This window comes from Ranitomeya variabilis, chromosome 3 (genome assembly GCF_051348905.1).
Source record: "Ranitomeya variabilis isolate aRanVar5 chromosome 3, aRanVar5.hap1, whole genome shotgun sequence".
Taxonomy (NCBI): domain Eukaryota; kingdom Metazoa; phylum Chordata; class Amphibia; order Anura; family Dendrobatidae; genus Ranitomeya; species Ranitomeya variabilis.
In genome coordinates, this window is record NC_135234.1 from 382,832,227 (window position 1) to 382,846,036 (window position 13,810).

The window sequence follows — 13,810 nt, forward strand, 5'->3', positions numbered from 1 at the left end:
TGCCCTTCGGGCTCTGTAATGTCCCTGCCGTTTTTCAAGACTTTCTGAATGATATCTTCCGGGATATTGCTCTCCACCTCGGTCGTAGTCTATCTGGATGATATTCTCATCTACTCTCCAGATATAGACTCCCACCGGAGAGATGTTTGCAAAGTCTTCAAACTCATATGGGCAAACTCCCTCAACGCCAAGTTGGAGAAGTGTGTGTTTGAGCAGGAGTTCTTGCCTTTCTTGGCTATTATCATCTCCACCCAGGAATTGGCTATGGATCCTGCCAAGCTACAGGCTGTGATGGACTGGCAGTAACCCCATTCTTTCAAAGCGGTGCAGCGCTTTATGGGGTTCATTAATTTCTATCGCAAGTTCCTTCCCCACTTCTCAACTTTCGTAGCTCCCTTGGTTGCCCTCACCAAAAAGGAGCAACTCCCAAATTGTGGTCGGAGGAGGTTTCGAGAGCCTTTCTCTCAATTAAGTCACACTTCGCTAGCGCTCCCATTTTACATCACCCCAATGTTGATAAACCTTTTATTATGGAGATGGATGCCTCTTCTGTCTGTGCTGGGGCAATCCTCTTCCAGAAGGATGCTTAAGGTCGGAAGCATCCTTGCTTCTTCTTCTCCAAGACCTTCACACCAGTGAAGAGGAATTATTCCATCGGGGACAGGGAGTTGCTAGCCATGATGTTGGCTTTCTCAGAGTGGAGACACCTCCTGGAGGGGGCTTGCTTTCCCTTCCAAGCTTACACCGACCACAAGAATTTGGTCTATATACAGACTGCCTAGCGGCTAAATTCTCACCAGGCCAGATGGTCCCTGTTCTTCTCCCAGTTCCATTTCACCCTCCATTTTCTCTCTGGGGAAAAGAACAATCGTGCCGATGCTTTTTCCCGCTCCGTGGTGTCATCAGCGGAGGAGGAGGACCCTCGGCTTATTGTCCCTTCTGAGAGTCTGAGGACCGTGGCTCCTGTTTCGCTTGAGTCTATGCCCCCGGGGCAAGACTTTTGTGCCATCAAATTTGCAACGGGAAGTTCTCTCTTGGGCTCACTTGTTCAGGGTGGGTGGACACTTTGGGACCAAAAGGACATCTGAGCTTCTGGCGAGGACGTACTGATGGCCGCATATGGCCCGTGACATTGGAGACTATATTCGGGCATGTGTCTACTGCACCAAGAATAAGTCTCCTCAACAATGGCCTGCTGGGTTACTTTACCCCCAGCTGGTGGAAGACAGGCCCTGGGAGATGGTCGGGATGGATTTTGTGGTGGGCTTACCCAAGTCCCGTGACTGCACCATCATTTTGGTAATCACCCACCATTTTTCTAAAATGCTGCACTTGGTGCCTCTTCCACGGCTGCCTTATGCATGGGCCTTGGCAGCGTTGTTTATTAAACACATTTTCCGCCTGCACGGTATGCCGGACAAAATTGTCAGTGACCGGGGTCCCCAGTTTGCGTCTCTGTTCTGGTGAGAGCTCTGTCATCTACTCAGCATCGAGCTGAGTCTCTCTTCAGCATACTATCCAGAGACGAATGGGTTGGTAGAGAGGGCCAACCAGACCTTGGTCACATATCTGCGACAATTTATTTCTGCTAGGCAGGATGACTGGGCATCCTTGCTACCGTGGGCGGAGTTTGCGCTAAACAACGCCGTAGCCGACTCCATTGGACAGATCCCATTCATCCTTAACTATGGCCAGCATCCTGTCCCTATGCCCGTGTCTTCTGCCGATTCCAGGGTGGCAGACTGGACTGTGGAGGCACGTGAAATTTGGGACCGCATCTGGGCTTCCAAGGAGAGAATGAGGTCCTCCACCGATGCACATCGGCGCCCCGCTCCAACCTTTGCTCCTGGCGACTTAATGTTGCTCTCCACCTGTAACATCAGGCTGCGAGTTGAGTCCACTAAGTTTGCTCCTCGCTAACTGGGTCCCTTCAAAGTCCTGGAACAGGTTAACCCTGTGGCCTACCGTCTGGCCCCTACTCCACGCCTGGGTATCACCGACACCTTTCATGTGTCTTTTCTTAAGCCCGTTCACATGTCCCAGTTTTCAGGGTCAAATGCCGGGACATCGGGTTCATCTACGGATGATTATGAGGTGAACGCTATCTTGGGGTGTAAGGTGGCATGTGGCAAAAAATTTTATTTGGTGGATTGGAAGGACTATCGGGCTCCGCAACTCATTGCTGCTTTCGAGCATAGTGAGGCCCAAGGAGGGGGCCCTAGGAGGGGGGGTAATGTTAGGTGTCAAGATCCCACCGCTGCACAGGGGTAATCTCGAGCCACCTCCTCTGTGATCTCCCATTCTTCTTCAGCTGCAGTGGAGCCTGCTCAGCAGAGACGTCGGTGCCAGCGTCTGGCTCAGTCAGATACTGTGCGCTTGGTTACTCCTGATCTTCCAGGCTCAGCCATTGTAACCAGCACTGTTCAGCGGCGAGCAGACGCTCCTGGGACTAAGTCCTGCTTTTCCTCTATTGAGCATGCCCAAGGGACGACCTCTCATTGGAGGTCGGGGATCACATGCTCAGGTCCTGTAACTGCTCCTATTGGACCACTATGAAGGTCCTGGAGAACTTCCTCTATAAAAGGTTTGCATGGCCGCACGGCCATGGGCTAGTATAATTCAGTATTTGTGGATGTGTGGATGTATGCCTGTTCTGGTGAATGCTCCGAATAATTCCCATCCCTAGAGTTGCTGAATGCTCGCGAGTGTTGTAGCTGTCTAGCACAAGGTAGTGCCATCCAGAACCAGGCACAAAATATACTGCGTCTATCCTGCAGTGACCGCCGCTGCGGTACTGTACTCACTCTGTGTGGCTATCTTTAGTGTCTCCTGACAATCCATCAGTGTAGGGTGGGAACTTCCGTTTGATCCCAGCATCTGACTCAGGGCATCCTCAGGCGCAGGCTCAAAAGCCACCGAGGGTCAGAGTGGGATCAACCACCAGCATAGTGGGGGTGAGTTTCAGGGATCCCACTAGTATCCAATTGCTGTGCCCTGTGAATGCTAACAGGGCACAGTGTTATCTTTAATCCTGGTGACTCTTTGAAGCAACAGAGTTCGCTCCTATACAGACCGGGTGATGGTACCCGTGTCTATTCAGGCGTAGTACCGCCATATAGTGCCGCCATTTACAAGCAGCAGGTTCCACTCCTGCACGGTGGACCCCGGGCTGCGCACCCACCTATATTATCTCTATAGTTACTCGGTGTGTTCCACCAGCCCTAACATGGTGTGTGTCTTTCTTTATGGGGTGCATTTATATATTGCTGGGCAGCCCACCTGATCTAATAGTATGGGAGTCATCAATAGGCTGTAAGTCAGACACTTTGCATGACATGTACCGATGTGACTGGTGCCCTATGCAAATCTCATCTGTGTGCATTTTAAATACTTGCAACCACCCCCTCCATGACTTAGATATTTCACGAAAACGTAAGAGTGATCATCATACTGTGAAGAGATTTGTGACTGAAACAGAACACAGGCAGAGTTCATGCAGATAAAGGTATAATGAGGAAGGTTTCTGCCAGACAAATTCATTGGATTCAGAGAGCAGCAGCCAAAATACCATTAAAAAAGCAGCAAACAGTTATTTGAAGCTGCTGGTGCCTCTGGAGTCCCTCAAACTTCAAGGTGTAGGATCCTTCAAATGCTTGCTGTGGTGTATAAGCCTACTATTCGGCCACCCCTAAACAGTGTTCATAAGCAGAAACTGTTGCAGTGGGCCCAGACATACATGAAGACTAATTTTCAAACAGTCTTGTTTACTGATGAGTGTCAAGCAACCCTGGATGGTCCAGATTGATGGAGTAGTGGATGGTTGGTTGATGGCCACCATGTCCCAACAAGGCTGCAACATCATCAAGCAGGCGGAGGAGACACGTTTAGGGAGTGAATCATGGGGAAACAGCTGGTATGGCCCTTGTTTTTTTTTTCAAAAATTCACCAAACCCCCCCAAAAAATGTATACAGCCTGTTATGTCAGCCTGAGGCCTGGTGTAACTGTGGTGGAAAAATCGTAGCTTCGCAGGCATAAGTTTCCTAGTTCTGTCTGCTAGCCTTGTTCCACTCATTTTTTATTTTTTTCCAAATTTCACATACAACAGAAAAAATAATTATACAGTCTGTTATCTGTGGATGCGGCCTGTTGTATCTGTGGTGGAAAAATCTAAGCTTTGCAGGCATACTGATCAGATATAATTTTGCTCAAAATAAATATATTTGTGTTGAGCTTTTGAAATTGTTCAGTAGTCCATTTAAAATGGGCAAGGTAAAGAAAGGGGAAGAGGATGGTGCCTGCACAGGATGAGGCCATGGTCAAGTTGAAAGTGGGCCACAACAAAGACCCACATCTTCTCGCTCGACCTTCATGTCCCAGTTTCTAGGGGATCAGAGCACACGACTATTGAAGCCAGAGCAGTGTGAAACGGTTGTTGGTTGGATAGCAGATAATAATCCAGTCACTTAGCCACCACCACTGCCACGATGTCTTGCACACAGTCAAGTCTGAGTAGCCAGGAGTGTGGACCTGATATTGCTCACCCTGATCCTCCTTCTTCCCACCATGCCGAGTGCCCTGAGACAACTGATCCAACACTTGGACACTCTGAAGAGCTGTTCAGTTTTCACTTTCAAAATTCCAGACTTTCGGCCGGTCGACTTGAAGTGGGGCCAGATGAGATCACATGCAGCGATGCCCAAAGCTTTGACCAGCCATGGTCACACGAAGGCGATGGTGGGAAAGTGTCACAAGAGGTGGACAATAATGAGACACAATTGCCAGAAAGTCAGGAGGAGGAGCAGGGTGCGGATGTAGAAGAGGAGGTGGTGGATGACATAGTGACTGACCTAACCTGGCAGGAGGACATGCAGAGCGAGGACAGCAGCACACATGGGGAAGGAGGCATATCACCCCAACAGGCAGGAAGAAGCAATGTGGTGGCCACAGACATGGCATGCATTTGTTCTCCGCAACATAAACATGAGGGAAGTTGCCAGTCCAACTGTTAGTTCTTCCCGAGTCTGGTTATTTTTTAAAGACTCTGCCAATAACCCCAAACAGGCCATTTGCAGCACCTGCCATTCCCACATCAGCAGGGGTACCAAAACTACCAGCCTGACCACAACCAGCATGATCAGGCACATGGCAGCAAAGCACACGACTTTGTGGCCCGAACCCCAGGCTCCAGGAACACTGTCTGCAGGTGACACCAGTGCTTTTCCCCCTGTTTTGCGTAGAGGCCAATCCCCAGTGAATTGTGCATGTGAAGATGCCTCTAGCCCTGCACCTGTTGTTGCCCACAGTCAAGCAGCACCATCATCAAGCCTGTCCACGTTCTTGTCCCAGCACAGCCTTTAGTTGTCTATACCCCAGTCATTGGAACGCAAGTGGAGATACCCAGCCAACGCCCCACAGGCCACAGTACTAAATTCTAACATTTCTCTTCTGCTTGCACTCAAAATGTTGCCTTTTAGGCTCATTGAGATGGAAGCTTTTCACAATCTGATGGCGGCGGACGTCCCAAGGTACTCGGTCCCCAGTCGCCACTATTTCTCCCAGGGTGCCGTACCGGCATTACACCAGCATGTGTCCCACAATATTTCCCATGCCCTCAGCAATGCTGTTACTGGGAAAGTCCACCTAACCCCGGACAAGTGGACAAGTGCTTGAGGGCAGGGACGGTATATCTCACTGATGGCACACTGGGTTAACATAGTGAAATCCGGGACCCAGTCGGACCTTGGGATGGGACTCATCCTCCCCATGCTGAGTATTGCGGGCCCTACGTCAATCAGGGTTGTCCCCACAGTCTATAGCTCCTGCACCTCCTCCTCCTCTTCAGCCTCCATCTCTGAAATCAACACATCAGTCAGAAGCTGGAAGAATTGCAGCACTGCCTCAGCACAATGCTGAAGAGTTGTGGACAGTGCTGAAAGAGCAGTCAGATATTTGGATGGCACCGCTGAACCTTCAGCCAGGCATGGTCGTGTGTGACAATGGCCGGAACCCGGTGGTGGCTCTAAGGGAAGGTGAGCTTACACATGTACCTTGCCTGGCCCATGTGCTTAACCTCATGGTTCAACGTTTTCTGAAAAGCTACCTGGAGCTGCCAGATCTGCTAGAGAAAGTACACCATCTGTCTGCCCATTTTAGAAAGTCAGCTACAGCTTCAGCCGCCCTTGCCATGCTTCAGCAGCATTTGCAGCTTCCGGCTCACCGACTGGTGTGTGATGTCTCCACGCATTGGAACTCTACCCTGCATTTGTTGGAAATGATTTGTGAGCAGAAGAGGGCAGTTGTTGACTACCAACATCAACACGGCCGTCAATATTCAGTTCAGACTCCACACATAAGACCTCAGGAGTGGACATGGATGTCAGACATATGTACCATCCTACAAAACTTTGAGGACTGCACCAAGATGGTGAGCGGTGATGACGCCATAATTAGCCTCACCATCCTGCTTCTCAGCATTCTGAAAAACTCTCTGCTCACAATTAAATAGGATGCATTGTAGACAGAGCACAAGGACATGGAGCAAAGAACCATACAGGGGGATTGCACTCTGCTCCGCCTCATGTCTTCCCAACGTGGATTGGTATTCAATGAGGAGGAGGAGGAAGAACAGGAGCTACTTTCCTGCACTACAGATGTTACTACAAGGACAGCTGTAATACAGTCTGTTCAGTGGGGATGGCCTGAGGACATTGAGGATGAGGAGGAGGAGGACAGCATGGTCAGTCGTCCTGTTGGTGAGGACATGGAAGTCTTGCCTGTTAGCAGTCTGGCACGCATGGCTGATTTATGTTGCGCTGTGTTTCAAGTGACCCTCACATTATAAAAATGTTTGGTGACATTCATTACTGGTTGGTGACACTTCTAGACCCACACTACAAGGAGAACTTTCAATCTCTTCTTCCAGAGGCAGACAGGTGTACTAAATTGTTGCAGTACCAGAAGGCCCTTGTAACAGAATTACTTAGAAAATTCCCATGTGAGAACGCAGGCAGCAGACATCAGAGTTTGTTGTACAACCAAGGAGTCCAAGCGAGAGAGACAGAAGTACAATCCAGCTCAGGCAGGGGAACAATGGCAGAGTTCTGGGACAGTTTTCTCAGACCCTCCCATCATGTCGGCACAGAGGCAAGGGGTGCTGCACAAGAAGTGCAATGTTTGGGAAGATGCTGAGGGAGTACCTTGCAGATCGTACAAATGTCCTCCGTGATTCCTCTGTGCCTTTTAATTTTTGGGTATCCAGGCTGGACACGTGGCATGAACTGGCTCTCTATGCCTTAGAGGTCCTGGTGAGTCACCCGTCAGGGCAGTGAGGATACTCGGTACGGGGTCCAGTCGCAATTAAAGGGGCGGTCATGGTGGCAGCGACTCGATCCGTGGCCCTGGTCACCCAAGTAAAAGGGACAGTCTTTAAAGGGGTTGTGAAAATAATGAAAGTTTGTGACGCCACCTGTGGTTCTCGGTCAGGGGTGACAGACACTGCTTAAAGGGGTTCTCTGGGGGTGATGGTGCTGCAGCAAAGATGGTGTCGCTTCCCTCTGGTGAAGCGGTGTCCCTAGGGCTCCCGATGTACTTGGCAGGGATGGTGAATGCCGGCAAATAAATAGAGGACACAGGGATGCAGTCTTTACCTGGTTTACTGGTGTTAAGCAGCCTCAGTCCAGGGTATTGGCAACAGGTATAGATGAGCTGTCTCTTTGGGGTCTCAGTCCACGGTGACTCCGGGCTCTGATTGCTGCTGTACCTCAGGTATTATGTGGGCAAGTCCCTTTTAATTTCCTGCCCTCCGCTTCTGCCGTGGGACCTGTAGTTCCTCATGATCTCGGGCTCCCGATGCCTGGTTTCTCCGCTCAGCTTAGAGAGGCACGGTGCTGATACACCAGAGCAATTTTTTGCAAAAGTGTCTATATGATGGCTGTTACCAATTTGAAACCAAAAGAAATGTTACTCCCCCAGGAGAAAATTTCGTAAAAAGGAGATGTACGTATCTTCTTCCCATTTATTATTATATTTTCCATTTTTCATAGCTCTGGACAGTCCTCTAATGAGGGGAAATATTTGTCAGCCCATGCACTTACTCTATGAGCATTACAAGTCTAGGAGACCTGCTCCTTAAAATTGGGCTTAGTTTTTAAGAATGCCTTCCTCAAGATATCATCATTCGCCGCCACTAGATCACCATGGTTAACGGGTTTTGTGCTGCTACAGCCAGTCCAATATTTGGAAAGGGTGTCTATGATGTCCATTAAAAGATTTTTTTTTAAATGCACCACCGAGGGGAAATGTTTTATTTTAGTGTCATAGCCTACTTAAGGACACATTTTTGGTGGGCCAAAAAAAAACAAGAACACATTTTGATTACTCTGTTTTCTCCGTCAGACGCATGGTGTATCTGTGGTGTCCAAATCCTTCCTTTGCAATCATATATTGCATTTTTTGGTCTGCTAGACTGCTACCCTTGGTGTATACATTATTTTGTGTTTTTTAAAATTTAAAAAATACATCCCACATATTGAAGCAGTCTGTTATCTCAGTCACACGTCTGGTCTATCAGTGGTCTTCAAATGTTGTCTTTTCAGACATACATTCCATTTTTTGCTCTCATACCCTTGATGTATACAGTATTTTGTGTTTTTTTTTCTAATTTTAAAAAATACATCCCACATCTTGAAACACTCTGTTATCTCAGTCACATGTTTGATATATGTGTGGTCTTCAAATTTTGGCTTTACAGCCATACATTCCAGTTTTTGGTCTGATACCCTTGCTGTAGACAGTATTTAGGTTTTTTTTTTTTAATTTTAAAAAATACTTCCCACATATTGGAACAGTCTGTTATCTCAGTCACATGTCTGGTCTATGTGTGGTCTTCAAATTTTGGCTTTTCAGCCATACATTCCAGTTTTTGGTCTGATACCTTTGCTGTAGACAGTATTTTGTTTTTTTTTAAATTTCAAAAAATACATCCCACATATTAAAACAGTCTGTTATCTCAGTCGCACGTCTCATCTATCAGTGGTCTTCAAATCTTGTCTTTTCAGACATACATTCCATTTTTTGCTCTGATACCCTTGATGTATACAGTATTTTGTGTATATTTTTTATTTTAAAAAATACATCCCACATATTGAAGCAGTCTGTTATCTCAGTCACACGTCTGGTCTATCAGTGGTCTTCAAATGTTGTCTTTTCAGACATACATTCCATTTTTTGCTCTCATACCCTTGATGTATACAGTACTTTTTGTTTGTTTTTTTTAATTTTAAAAAATACATCCCACATATTGGAACGTCTCGTCTATGTGTGGTCTTCAAATTTTGGCTTTTCAGCCATACATTCCAGTTTTTGGTCTGATACCCTTGCTGTAGACAGTATTTTGGGTTTTTTAAAATTTCAAAAAATACATCCCACATATTGAAACAGTCTGTTATCTCAGTCACACGTCTGCTGTATCAGTGGTCTTCAAATCTTGTCTTTTCAGAAATGTATTCCATTTTGTGGTCTAATACCCTTGGTGTATAGCAGACATGGGCAAGATGCAGCCCACGGGCTGCATCGGGCCAGCCTGATGATTTTAAACGGCTCGCCAGCTAGCTGTCACTTCTGACAGCCACCCCTGGCACCGCTCGGCCAGCCGCCAGATGCTTCTGAGGAGGACCGCTGGTGGGTGGAGTGAAGGCCCTTAGCTGATACGCATCGGCCCTGTACAATGTGAGCAGCAGAGCCGGGTTGAATATCGTTGGCGGCGGCCATCTTCCCGAGGCCACGCGTGCGCAGATGGAGTGCTCTGCTTCACGGGGCTTCAGGAAAATGGCCGTGGGAGGCCGCACGTGCGCAGATGGAGATCGCGGCGGCCATTTTCCTGAAGCCAAGTTTGCAGATTTAGATCTCGGCTTCAGGAAAATGGCCGCTGCGATCTCCATCTGCGCACTCGCGGCCTTCCACGGCCATTTTCCTGAAGCCCCGTGAAGCAGAGCACTCCATCTGCACATGCGCAGCCTCGGGAAGATGGCCGCTGCCACCAATATTCAACTCGGCTCTGCTGCTCACATTGCATTCCGGGCCGCTGCATCACCTCACCGGTGGAAGGGACCCTGCGCATGCCATGCCACACCTCTGCCGTCGCCTGTTGTGAAATTGGATTTTGGGCTCCCCCGGTGGCCACTGGTGGAATTGAACTTGTGTGCATTATCCCCTCTGTTCACCTGTTCCCATCAGGATGTGGGAGTCGCTATTTAACCTTGCTCCTCTGTCACTTCCATGCCGGTCAACATTGTAATCAGAAGCCTTTCTGTGCATGTTCCTGCTACCAGACAACTTCCAGCTAAGTCGGACTTTTGTCCTTGTTTGTTTTTTGCATTTTGTTCCAGTTCACAGCTGCAGTTTCGTTTCTGTGTCTGGAAAGCTCTTGTGATCTGAAATTGCCACTCTGATGTTATGAGTTAATACTAGAGTCTTAAAGTAATTTCAGGATGGTGTATTGATAGGGTTTTCAGCTGACCATGAAAGTACCCTTTCTGTCTTCCTGCTATCTAGTAAGCGGACCTCGATTTTGCTAAACCTATTTTCATACTACGTTTGTCATTTTCATCTTAAATCACCGCCAATATATGTGGGGGCCTCTGTCTGCCTTTCGGGGAAATTTCTCTAGAGGTGAGCCAGGACTATATTTTCCTCTGCCAGGATTAGTTAGTCCTCCGGCCGGCGCTGGGCGTCTAGGGATAAAACGCAGGCTACGCTACCCGGCTACTGTTAGTTGTGCGGCAGGTTTAGTTCATGGTCAGTTTAAGTTTCCATCCTTCCAAGAGCTAGTTCCTATGTATGCTGGGCTATGTTCTCTTGCCATTGAGAACCATAACAGTTTGACCGGCCCACAAAGGGTTAAATTAATTGGCAGAGAAAGGAGAGAAAAAAGAAGTCTGCTGAAAATTTTTTTTTTTTTTTTTCCTTCAGTTCTGAGTGTGCTTTCAATTGAATCACTTGCAAGTCTGCCTATATTGCAGCCTTCCTCTCTCTCTCTCCTTCTAATCCTGGAATGGCTCTGTGTTCACCTGTTTAAAATGGATATTCAGAGTTTAGCTGCAGGTTTGAATAATCTCACCACGAAAGTTCAAAATTTACAAGATTTTGTTGTTCATGTTCCTATATCTGAACCTAGAATTCCTTTGCCTGAATTTTTCTCGGGGAATAGATCTTGCTTTCAAAATTTCAAAAATAATTGCAAGTTGTTTTTGTCCCTGAAATCTCGCTCTGCTGGAGATCCTGCTCAGCAGGTCAGGATTGTGATTTCCTTGCTCCGGGGCGACCCTCAAGATTGGGCTTTTGCATTGGCTCCAGGGGATCCTGCGTTGCTCAATGTGGATGCGTTTTTTCTGGCCTTGGGGTTGCTTTATGAGGAACCTCATTTAGAGCTTCAGGCGGAAAAAGCCTTGATGTCCCTATCTCAGGGGCAAGATGAAGTTGAAATAAACTGCCAAAAATTCCGTAAATGGTCTGTGCTTACTCAGTGGAATGAGTGCGCCCTGGCGGCGAATTTCAGAGAGGGTCTCTCTGATGCCGTTAAGGATGTTATGGTGGGGTTCCCTGTGCCTGCGGGTCTGAATGAGTCCATGACAATGGCTATCCAGATCGATAGACGTCTGCGGGAGCGCAAACCTGTGCACCATTTGGCGGTGTCTACTGAGAAGACGCCAGAGAATATGCAATGTGATAGAATTCTGTCCAGAAGCGAACGGCAGAATTTTAGACGAAAAAATGGGTTGTGCTTTTATTGTGGTGATTCAACTCATGTTATATCAGCATGCTCTAAGCGTACTAAGAAGCTTGATAAGTCAGTTTCAATTGGCACTTTTCAGTCTAAGTTTATTCTATCTGTGACCCTGATTTGTTCTTTATCATCTATTACCGCGGATGCCTATGTCGACTCTGGCGCCGCTTTGAGTCTTATGGATTGGTCCTTTGCCAAACGCTGTGGGTATGATTTAGAGCCTCTTGAAACTCCTATACCTCTGAAGGGGATTGACTCCACCCCATTGGCTAGTAATAAACCACAATACTGGACACAAGTAACTATGTGAATTAATCCGGATCATCAGGAGATTATTCGCTTTCTTGTGCTGTATAATCTACATGATGTGTTGGTGCTTGGATTGCCATGGCTGCAATCTCATAACCCAGTCCTCGACTGGAACGCTATGTCTGTGTTAAGCTGGGGATGTAAGGGGATGCATGGGGACGTACCTTTGGTTTCCATTTCGTCATCTATTCCCTCTGAGATTCCTGAATTCTTGTCTGACTATCGTGACGTTTTTGAAGAACCTAAGCTTGGTTCATTACCTCCGCACCGGGAGTGCGATTGTGCCATAGATTTGATTCCGGGTAGTAAATACCCTAAGGGTCGTTTATTTAATCTGTCTGTGCCTGAACATGCTGCATTAGCGACGCAGTGTGACACATTGCCACATGTCGCAACCGTCACACGACGGACCGTCGCCACCAAAAAACGTTGCATGTAACGTTTTTTGGTGCGTCGTGTCCAGCATTTCCGACTGCGTTGAAAAACAGCATCCGCTGCCCCCGTTGTGCGGCGCTTCCACAGTATGTATCGGTGCGCTGCAACGTCGCATTGCGACGTGCAGTGCACGACGCTAATGTGAAAGTAGCCTAAGATACTGTAAATTCGGACAATAAGATGGACCCCCATCTTATAAAAAATCTTTTTTTCTGCAATTTTCACCCCAAATTTGGGGTGCGCCTTATGGTCCTTTGCGTCTTATGGTCCGAAAGATACGGTAATTATATTAGTCCGGCCCTCTAAAACCATCCGAATTTCTCATGCGGCCCCATGGCAAAATTAATTGCCCACCCCTGGTGTATAGTATACAGTATTTTGTGGTTAGAACATTTTTAAAAATATACAAGCCAAATATTGAAACAGTCTGTTATCTACGTCTGACGGCCATTTTATGTGTGGTCTAAAAATAGTTTTTTTCATGAATACATTCCAATTTTTGGTCTGTCTAATACCCTAGGTCTATGCACTATTTTGGTTAAAACAAAAAAATCTTACAGTGTGGTAGTTCCGTGATCTATCTGTGGGCTACAAAGTGTGCTTTTGAGGCTTCCATTATTCCTTTTTTTTGCTGTGTGTTACACTAGCTCAAAACAGTAAACACTATTTTGTCATGAATTTTTATTTTTTTTTAATTTACCCCATGTGGAAATGCTGGTCAGCCCATATACTTAGTGTATGGGCAGTACGAGTCTAGGAGACATGCTCCTTGGTAATGGGACAGTTTTGTTTAGGAGGCCCTCCTCCATGTTTCTCTCAAGGGGGGATTGGGGTGAGTGCAAATTTGGGTAAAGGCGACCCTTGCATTGAATGCATAAGGAACCTGTATAGCAGGATCAACTGAAGACTGTGAAGTGGGTTTTCCTGTGGCCATCCAGTATCTGGGTTCAAAGGCTTATTGGGGTGCATATGACTTGGTAGCAGGGCAAGCCTTGCATTCAATGCAAAAAATTTTCAGGAGACCCTCATGTACCTCTCATGAAAGAGGTATTGGGGTGCGTTGTAATTCTTTGTAGCCCAGCTACTCACTGCATAGGCAATAACAGCATAGGAGATCCACTGTTTAATAATGGCCCTTTAAGAATATTAATGCCGCCTGATTGCCCTCTAAAAATAGGTTTTGTGACTTTAAGAGTCATAAATGAAACAAGATGTGTCTCCTTATGTGCCACACACCACATGGCCAGCTAGGGTTGTTAAATGTTACAATGAAATTTCCCAGT